Genomic DNA, 9,773 nt, shown 5'->3' with positions numbered 1-9,773 from the left:
AATAAGCAGGTGAAAAGATCTCCACATTGTGTGTCATCAGAGAAATGCAAATTAAACAACAGTGAGATGCCACTACACACCTATCAAAATGACCAAAACTCAGAACATTAACAACATCAAATGCTGAGAAGAATGTGGAGCAACAGGAACTCTCATTGATTGCTGGTGGGAATGCAAAATGATACAGTCACTTTGGAAAAAAAGTATATTCTAAGCATACTATGCAACCCACAAATTGTGCTTCTTGGTATTTACCCAAATGAGTTGAAAACTTATGTTCACACAAAATCCTGCACACCAATGTGTATAGCAGCCTTTTTCATAATTGCCCAAAATTGGAAGCAATCCAGACGTTCTTCAATAAGTGAATGGACAAATCATGGGACATCCATACAATGGTTTATTCAGACATGAAAAGAAATGAGCTATCAAGCCACAAAAAAACAGGAAACATTAATACATATTCCTAAGTGAAAGAAGCCAATCTGAAAAGGCTACATACTATATGATTCCAGCTGTATGATATTCTGGAAAAGACAAAAGTATGGAGACAGTTAAAAAATCAGTGGTTGCCAGAGGTTGTGGTTTTGGAGGATTTGTAGGGAGGAGGGCAGGGAAGGGTGGGATGAATAGGTGGAGTACAGGGGATTTTTAGGGCAGTGAAACTATTCTTTATGGTACTGTAATGGTGGATACATAACTATGCATTTGTCAAAATCCATAGAACTATACAATACAAGAATGAATCTTAATGTAAACTATGGACTTTAGTTAATAATGTATCAGTATTAGTTCATCGGTTGTAACAAGTGTAACACAAATACAAGATGTTAATGATAGTGGAAACTATAGGCAAGGGGAAAGGGGGTATATGGGAACTAAGGAATTTGGGGAAAGATTTTTCTTACTGATTAAAAAAATTCTCAGGAAGAGGTGGCTTCTCTTGTTCTGGTGAATGTTATTGGGTCTGCATGAAACATCTGGAACTCTTTAGCCATTCTGTAATCATTAGGAGAGCTGCCATGGACAAATCTGGCATATTTAGTATGGCAGAGTCTCAAAAAAGAACAAATCATAATATTATTGAACTGGGGAATTAATTGACCCTAGAGCTGCCATACTGGGGAGCATGATTTACAAGACAATAAATTTTCCTTCTGGTTTAATCAATTGAGGCAGGTTTTTCATGTTTCTTGAAACTGAAGACATTCTATCTGGTAGCAACATTCCACCAAACCATTAAATGGAACTTTCACTCTCACTGAAATTAATTTTATGGAACAGTCTGACAAAGACTTTAAAATGTGTATTCTGAGGTTGCTGGAAGAAATAAATTTCTTCCATTTAAAAAGGGCTAGTCGGGCTTCCCTGGTGGCGCGGTGGTTGAGAGTCCACTTGCCGATGCAGGGGACATGGGTTCGTGCCCTGGTCCGGGAAGATCCCACATGCCACGGAGCGGCTGGGCCCGTGAGCCATGACCTCTGAGCTTGCGCGTCCGGAGCCTGTGCTCCGCAACGGGAGAGGCCACAACAGTGAGAGGCCCGCGTACCACAAAAAAAATAAAAAATAAAAAAATAATAATAAAAGGATGGCAGCAAATCATTTTAAAAAATAAATAAATAAATAAAAAGGGCTAGTCATTGTAACACAGAAATAAGAACAAATGAAACAACAGTTGGTTATGAAAAGGAATTAATTATAAATCCCATATCTGATTAAATATAATAATTTAAACACAAATTCTACAAGTAGGATAAACTCTTAACTGGATAAAGACTGAGTTAATGAATTGAAAGATAATTTGAAGAATTCATCCAGAAAAATAAAGAGAAAAAAATTATGAAGCACAGACAAAAGAGATAGAGAACAAATTGAGGCACTTCACTAATATAGAAGTTCCTGATGAAAAGAATAGCAGGAATGATAGGTAAGCAATATTTGAATAGATAATAGCTGAAAAATTTTCTGCAGAGCAACCAAAAGCCTCAGAAAAATATGCACACTGAATACTGTGTAGGATAAACCACACCATCAAACGGTTTAGTGAAGCTGTAAAATATCAAGAAGAAAGAATTTTCAAAGATACTAAAGAGAAAATATAGTTTACCAAGATGGAAATAGCAATTATATTGTTCACTTGCAAAAATAAAGGTTGGTGCTGAGGGAAAAGAAAGACAATCAGCCTAAAATTCCATAACCAGCTAAACTATTATTCAAGAATGAAGACAAAATAAATTTTCTGACAAATAAAAACTAAAAACCTTTCCCACAACATACTCTCCCTGAAAGAACTGTTAACAGACATACTTCAGTAAGAAGAAAAGTTAATCTAGGAGGAGGATGGGGCATAAACAGTCATGAACATGTCAATTTATTTAATGTCAGTTATGAAAGGAAGACATTTAGAAAGAAAAACAGTTTCTGGAAAAGATGTTGTGAAGATATTATACTTCAGAATATCTGGCTATTCGAATTAAAAAATACAACCTATGTTTAAAGGAAAATTCCCTACAGGGTTACCAAGATTGTATTAGCCTGTTCATAATGGGAAAATAATAGCAATTTTTTTACATCATCATATGCATGTATCTTTAGGCATCAGTATTGCAGAAGTAAGGAATAAAAATTAGGAAGTTAATTTGGGGGAAATATTCAAGGTTTTTTGAAGATGAGATAGGATTTCCCTCTTAATTTTGGCTTATCTTAGGGTATAAAGTGTTTGTTTTGACTGTGGAGCATGATATGCGTTCTTAATGGCAGCAGAGCAAAGGGTTGTTTTTGCTTCAGGACCATTGCATACTATAAAGAAACTAATGACTTGTGCTTTTTTGTAAGAAAAAAAATGTATAGCAAGTAGGCAAAAAATTTCTTTAGGAGAATATAAAGAGCTCTAAACATAAAAGAATAAGAATTGAAATAAATTATATTAAAATTCAGAATTTCTGTCTATAAAAAAGGAAAACACCTTGAGAGAGAGTTGGAAGGCAACCCATAAAATGGGAGAAATTATTTACAGTATCTATAACCAACACTCTAATCTGAGATATATAAAGAGTGCCCCAAAATCAACAAATAGAAGACATTCATCCCAATTAAAAATTACATTGGTAAAAAGACTTAAGAGACGCTTCATAGTAGAGAATAAATATCTTTTTTTTTTTGAGAATGAGTATCTTGAAAATGTTTTTAAAAGCAAGGAGAAAGAGCTTCTTAGTTCGTTCTGACTGCCTTAAGAAAACACCACAAATTGGGTAACTTATAAACATGACATTTATTTCTCACCGTTCTGGAGGGTGGAAGTCTGAGATCAAGGTGCCCGCATGGTCAGGTGAGGGCCTTCTTCCTGGCTCACAGCCAGTGACTTCTTGCTATGTCCTCATATGGTGGAAGAGCTGAGGGATCTCTGTATGGTCTGTTTTATAAGAACACTCATCCCTTTTATGAGGGTTTTACCCTCATGACTTAAGCACCTCCCAAAAGCCCTAGCTCCTAATACCATCACATTGGGCATTAGGATTCCAGAGGTTGGGAGTGATCAATTGAATTGAATGCTGTTGGGAGATCAAGTAAGCACTACAAAATTGACCACAAGATTTCTCAACATGGATGTCTGAAAAATCATTATTTAGACTTCACTGAGTTCTCTGTTATTTGAAACCCATAGTACTTACAATATATGTCCCTAAATTATGTAACTTATTACAGTTTGTCTGTAACTTTATTGGGAGAAGGAATCTTGCCTTTTATTTTTATACTTCTTTGCCCTTCACACAATGCTAAAGAGTAGGCAACGGCTATTGGCATATCAAGGTCTTTGCTGTTAGTTCAGTGATATCCTTTCTTCTCTTTCTTTCTTTCTTTCTCTCTTTCTTTCTCTCTCTCTTTCTCTCTCTCTCTCTCTCACTCACTCTCTCTCTCACTCCCTCTCTCCCTTCCTTCCTTTCTTTCTTCATTCATTTTTGGCTGCATTGGGTCTTCATTGCTGCATGTGTGCTTTCTCTAGTTGTGGCAAGCAGGGGCTACTCTTCGTTGTGGTGCGCAGGCTTCTCATTGCAGTGGCTTCTCTTGTTGAGAAGTGTGGTCTTCAGTAGTTGTGGCACACAGGCTCAGTAGTTGTGGCTTGCAGGCTCTAGAGCACAGGCTCAGCAGTTGTGGCACATGGGCTTAGTTGCTCCGCGGCATGCGGGATCCCCCCAGACGAGGGCTCAAACCCATGTCTCCTGCATTGGCAGGTGGATTCCCAACCACTGAGCCACCAGGGAAGCACTAGCAGGTGTTAACATTTTATGATAATAATTCAGGTTGTTTTGTTTTTCAAACAAAATTTTATAGATTTAGTTGATTCTCACTTTGTACTCCTTAATTGCATCCTCTTCTCTTTCTCTGCCCAGTAACTATGATCAAGATACCATATGTTCTTCCTCTGCATACTTTGGTAAGTTTGAGATATATATTTGGTGTTAAAAATATTTATAATTAAAACTTTATATAAACTATCGTACACATACAGCCTATCCCAGTTTGAATCATAATGTATCCTATTGCAGCATTTCAAATTAATGTTATATAATTTACCCATGTTGACATGTGTGGATTTTGTTCATCATTTAACTGCCAAATAATACTCCATTGTAGAAATGGATCACAGCTGTTTTTTGTCCCCTACTGATAATCATTTAGGTTGTTTCCATTTATTCACTGCTACACATAGTGTTACCTTAACTATTAATGGGGATTCTCATGTGCAAGAATCTTGTAAGGTTATATATTTAAAAATGGAATAGCTGGGTCAAAGATGCACATCTTCCTCTGTATTAGATATTGCCAAATTTGTTCTTTGTGGTGTTTGCACTTAATTTACACTTCCATCAACACTATATTAGATATCACCTCACACCAGTCAGAATGGCCATCATCAAAAAGTCTACAAACAATAAATGCTGGAGAGAGTGTCAAGAAAAGGGAAACCTCCTACACCGTTGGTGGGAATGTAGATCGGTGCAGCCACTATGGAGAGCAGTATGGAGGTTCCTTAAAAAACTAAAAACAGAGCTACCATATGATCCTGCAATCCCACTCCTGGGCATATATATGAAGAAAACTATAATTCAAAAGGATACATGCACCCCCAATGTTCGTTGCAGCACTGTTTTCAATAGCCCAAACATGGAAGCAACCTAAATGTCCATCGACAGATGAATGGATAAAGAAGATGTGGTATATATATACAATGGGATATTACTCAACCATTAAAAAGAATAAAATAAGGCTATTTGCAGCAACATGGATGGATGTGGAGATAATCATACTAAGTGAAGTTAAGTCAGACAGAGAAAGACAAATATCATATGATATCACTTATATGCAGAATCTAAAAAAAAATGATACAAATGAACTTATTTACAAAACAGAAACGTACTCACAGACTTAGAGGATGAACTTATAGTTACCAGGGAGGAAGTGTAGGGAGGTGGGATAGATTGGGAGTTTGGGATTGACATATACACACTGCTATATTTAAAATAGATAACCAACAAGGACCTACTGTAGAGCATAGGGAACTCTGCTCAATATTCTGTAATAATCTAAATGGGAAAAGAACTTGGGAAAAGAATAGATACATGTATATGTATAACTGAATCACTTTGCTGTACACCTGAAACTAACACAACATTGTTAGTCAACTATACACCAGTCAACTATTTTATTTTATATAAAATAAAAATTAAAATAAATAAATAAATAAAAAAGAAAGGAAAAAACCCAAAAAACAATATACTAGACGTTCCGTTTGCCCAATCCTCCCAAACAGTTGATATTATCAAATTTTAACATTTTTGCCGCTCTGATGAAAGAGAAACATTTCCATTTCCATGATTGCTAGCAAGATTGAACATTTCATTCTCATTTATTCATCATTAGGTTTTTTCTCCTGCAACTCTCCTGTTTATGCCATTTTCTTATTTTTTTATTTTTTTGGGGCTGTCCCTTATAGATTTGTGAGAGTTCCTTCAATAGTCTTGATATTTATTATGATTCAGTTATATGTGTTACAAATTTTTCTCCCACTTTCTGGCTTATATTTTCACTTTTTAATGTTTTTAAAATTTTCATTTAATAAATTTAAAATTATCAATCTTTTCCTTTATGCTTTGAGCCTTTGCACACTATTTAAGAAACCCTATAATAGTCTTTCAAAAGATTAGAAAATATTTATTTTAACTATGTCAAATTCAAATCCAGTCTCATTGAAAGAATAAAATATTTTGTGCATTGAATCTGGTTTTAATGTCTGGGAGGTAAATTCAAAACTCATCATCTTTAGAGATAGTCACCTGCTCCAATTTAATAATTTCAAACAAGCATAAAATCAGAATTCTTCATCTCATTGTTTTCTGAAAATACAAGAGAACAGTCTAATTTTAAGACATGCCTTGGTTTTTAACTAAAAAAAAATTAAATTTAATGTGCATGCTAATATATTAAAAATTGTAAGGTAGAAGTTTATTCTTACCTGTAAAATGTCCTCAATCCCTATTCTTTGACTCTCAGTCTCTTTTGCCTTTCTGTTTTTCAGTCTCTGAAATAAATACACACACGCATGCAGGCATACATATATACAAGTTCCTTCCTCTCCCATATTTCCATTTATTTCATCTTTGATTTCCTGAAAGGGCCCATTCATTTATATTTAATTTGATTTCTAAAGACAGATAGCAAGGCTTTTTTTAGGTAGGGGGTTTGCTATCACCTCCACTTTGCCCATAATCTTCATTTCTTTTTAAAATTTTTTAATTTTTTAATTTATTTTTAATTTATTTTTTAAAGCCAAGGTGTCTCCCACTGAGAGGTGAGTGCTTTAATTGTATACACTCTTTTTCTATTCTTTTCCATTATGGTTTATCACAGGATGTTGAATGTAGTTCCCTGTGCTATACAGTAGGATGGGGTTGTTTATCCATTCTATATGTAATGGTTTGCATCTGCCAAACCCCAAACTCCCAGTCCATCCCTCCCCCACCCCTGCTCTCCCTTCATTTCTTTTTTTTTTTTTTTGCGGTACGCGGGCCTCTCACTGCTGTGGCCTCTCCCATTGCGGAGCACAGGCTCTGGACGCGCAGGTTCAGCGGCCATGGCTCACAGGCCCAGCCACTCCAGGGCATGTGGGATCTTCCCGGACCGGGGCATGAACCCGTGTCCCCTGCATCGGCAGGCGGACTCTCAACCACTGCGCCACCAGGGAAGCGCCCCCCCCCCCTTCATTTCTTAATTAAACAGAGAATGAGAAGGAAAGCTGGAGGAAAATTTTTTCAAAGAATTTCTATTGCAACTTAAATTCATTCTGGGTTTGTTTTAAATTTGTTTCATATAATTCAATTAAGAAATAATGCCTGTGTAGTGCACTAAAACACTTCCATGCTAACGGAAGTACTGTATATAATATTAGGATGGCAAGATATTAATATAGCATTTGTATTGCAAGATAAGAAGTGAGAAGGAACCAATAGATTGAGTTAGACGGATACATGGGCAGGTTCTGTTTCTGAAAATTCATTACACAACACTTTTCATCAAATTATATATTTATGTACTTTTCTTTATGAATATTCTACTTCAATAAAAAGTTTTTAAAGACATAAGAGATAAATCAACCTAATGCAATGTATAGATCCTGATTCCAATAAAAATAGTTTTTTTAAGCCTTTATTTGCAATTGAGGAAATCTAATATTTGACAAAATTAAGGAATTATTATTGTTTTAAGAGTCATAGTGGTATAGTAGTGGTTATTTTTTTAGTCCTTATATTTTAGAAATACAGGTAAATATTTAATGGATGCAACAAAATGTTATCTGACATTGGCTTTAAGGTAATCCAGTGGGGTGGAACAAGTAATGGGGAAAAACTGGTCTGGTTTGACACTTATTGAAACTGGATAATGGATACATTGGGATTCATTGTACTATTTTTCTACTTTTGAATGTGTTTGAATTTTCTGTAATGCAGTGAAAATGTACACTCACACATATACACACATACAAAGTTAAATTGAGAATTCATCATTTCTCATGCTGATAATTTTTCACCCTTACTCATAGTTCTTGATTTAGTCATTTGGAGAAAAGGAATCTCTTGGAAATTTTTCATTACTCTGTTTAGACGCAGGATGGCACTCTTTGAATAAGTAATTAGCCAAAGTCCACTTCTCATTGAATAAGCTCCTTTCCTTTACAATGCTGCTACTTCCTAAGGTAGTTTGTCTTAGTTGAGAGTAAAAACTTTTCAGTCAGCTTATACAGATGATTACTACTCACACTTTAATTTTAGTTTTCTCTGTTGGCTGTGTCTATCTACTACCAGTTTTTGAAAATTTAAGGATAAGTTTCAACAACTATTTAAAGGGTGGTTTGATGCTAAACCAGCTCTGTGCCCACACTTACTTTTAGTATTTACAACTATTGCTATGAGATTAGCCATCTTGTGTATTTTAATGCAAATATCTATATATCTATATCCATATCTCTCCATGTGACTCACCTTTATTTAAAACTGTCAATTCCAACCACAGGTCATATTTCTACATTTTAAATGGAATTGAGCTAGATACTACAGATTAAGGTCAAGGTGAGGACTATTGACTGTGGACAGATGCTTTCCCCTTTCAGTCCTCAAAAAAGAATGGAAATAACTGTATTCTTGGATGTTCTCAGTCTGATTCATGCCTTCTTTTAGCCAACTATTCATGTATTCACCAGAAGAATTACACCTACTACCTCCGGTGTAGGAAGAAAAAAAAAAATCAAATGAGCAATAATGTTAACAGAAGCTTGAAACTTAAGAGCTGGTATTCAGAAAGGTCCTCCTCCCTGTCCCCTTCCCTCCGGTCCAATTCCCCTTTCTGGTTCTGGCCATCGGAAATTGACTTGGCTTTAACTGCTGGAATTTCAAGGCGTCAATTCCGAGCCCCTCCCCCCCCGCCCCCCCCCTTGGAAACTCTTAAACCTCTCCCTACCGTACTCTCAACCGAAGAGGCAGATAAATGATGCAGCAGATTACACCGCTGAAAGGCAACATTTGTCCTGAGCTATTTTCACATTTTTTCCTGTTTCCGATTTGTGTGCCAGACTTTGTTTGCTTGCTTAGGACATGGAAAACATATTTGGGCATTTCCCCACAGTTTAATGCTAGTAGCTTTCTCCCAGCAAATGAAAGTGAAAGTGCTACGTAGTAGCCGTGTTTTATCCTTAAAGTATGGACTGGCAGCTGGTGTGTATGGAGTTGGGGGGGAGGGGTTGGATTGGGAAGCTTGAAAAACCAGTTTTGAGGTTTTGTTTGTTTATCTTGAGATAGTAGCAGGGTTCTTGCCCCCCCCCCCCACACACACCCTTGGGGTCTGATTTAGGATTCATTTTCATTTGGGCAGTCATTGAAGTTTCATTCAATATACTGTATTAAAAAAAATACGCTCCACTTGTAGCTTTCCCCGGTTGCACTTTAAAACACCATCCAGTCTCACCCTCATCTGGAAATAATGCAAGCTTCTCTCTCTTCCCCCGCCCCCCTTCCTCCCCCACTTCTTCTACTTTTTTTTTTTTTCTTCTAAAGCCCCACATAACCTGAAGTCAGTAATCAGATGGAAAGTGTGCTGGTCTTAGTTTATTTTAGTCTACTTTCCCTTTTGGTGGCAATTTTACTTGTTGAGGTATATTAGAAAACAAACAAACAAACAAAAAAAGGCATTTTGTGCACATGTAGCTACCGAGTCTTGAAATC

At 36.2% G+C, this 9,773-nt stretch overlaps 1 protein-coding gene across 1 annotated transcript in view; it reads left to right on the top strand.

The window, feature by feature from the left end:
* The first annotated feature begins 4,415 nt into the window (after positions 1 to 4,415).
* Positions 4,416 to 9,773, top strand: part of ADAMTS6 (ADAM metallopeptidase with thrombospondin type 1 motif 6) — a 270,592-nt gene continuing 265,234 nt past the window's right edge. The window contains exon 1 of the mRNA XM_081233911.1: positions 4,416 to 4,435. The gene's annotated coding sequence lies outside the window, so the exon portion shown is untranslated. The remainder of the gene's footprint in view (positions 4,436 to 9,773) is intronic.

The sequence above is a fragment of the Mesoplodon bidens genome (assembly GCF_964165515.1).
Source record: "Mesoplodon bidens genome assembly, chromosome: 4".
Taxonomy (NCBI): Eukaryota; Metazoa; Chordata; class Mammalia; order Artiodactyla; family Ziphiidae; genus Mesoplodon; species Mesoplodon bidens.
The sequence above is the reverse complement of the archived record's forward strand: the minus strand, read 5'-3'. Positions and strand labels throughout refer to the sequence as shown.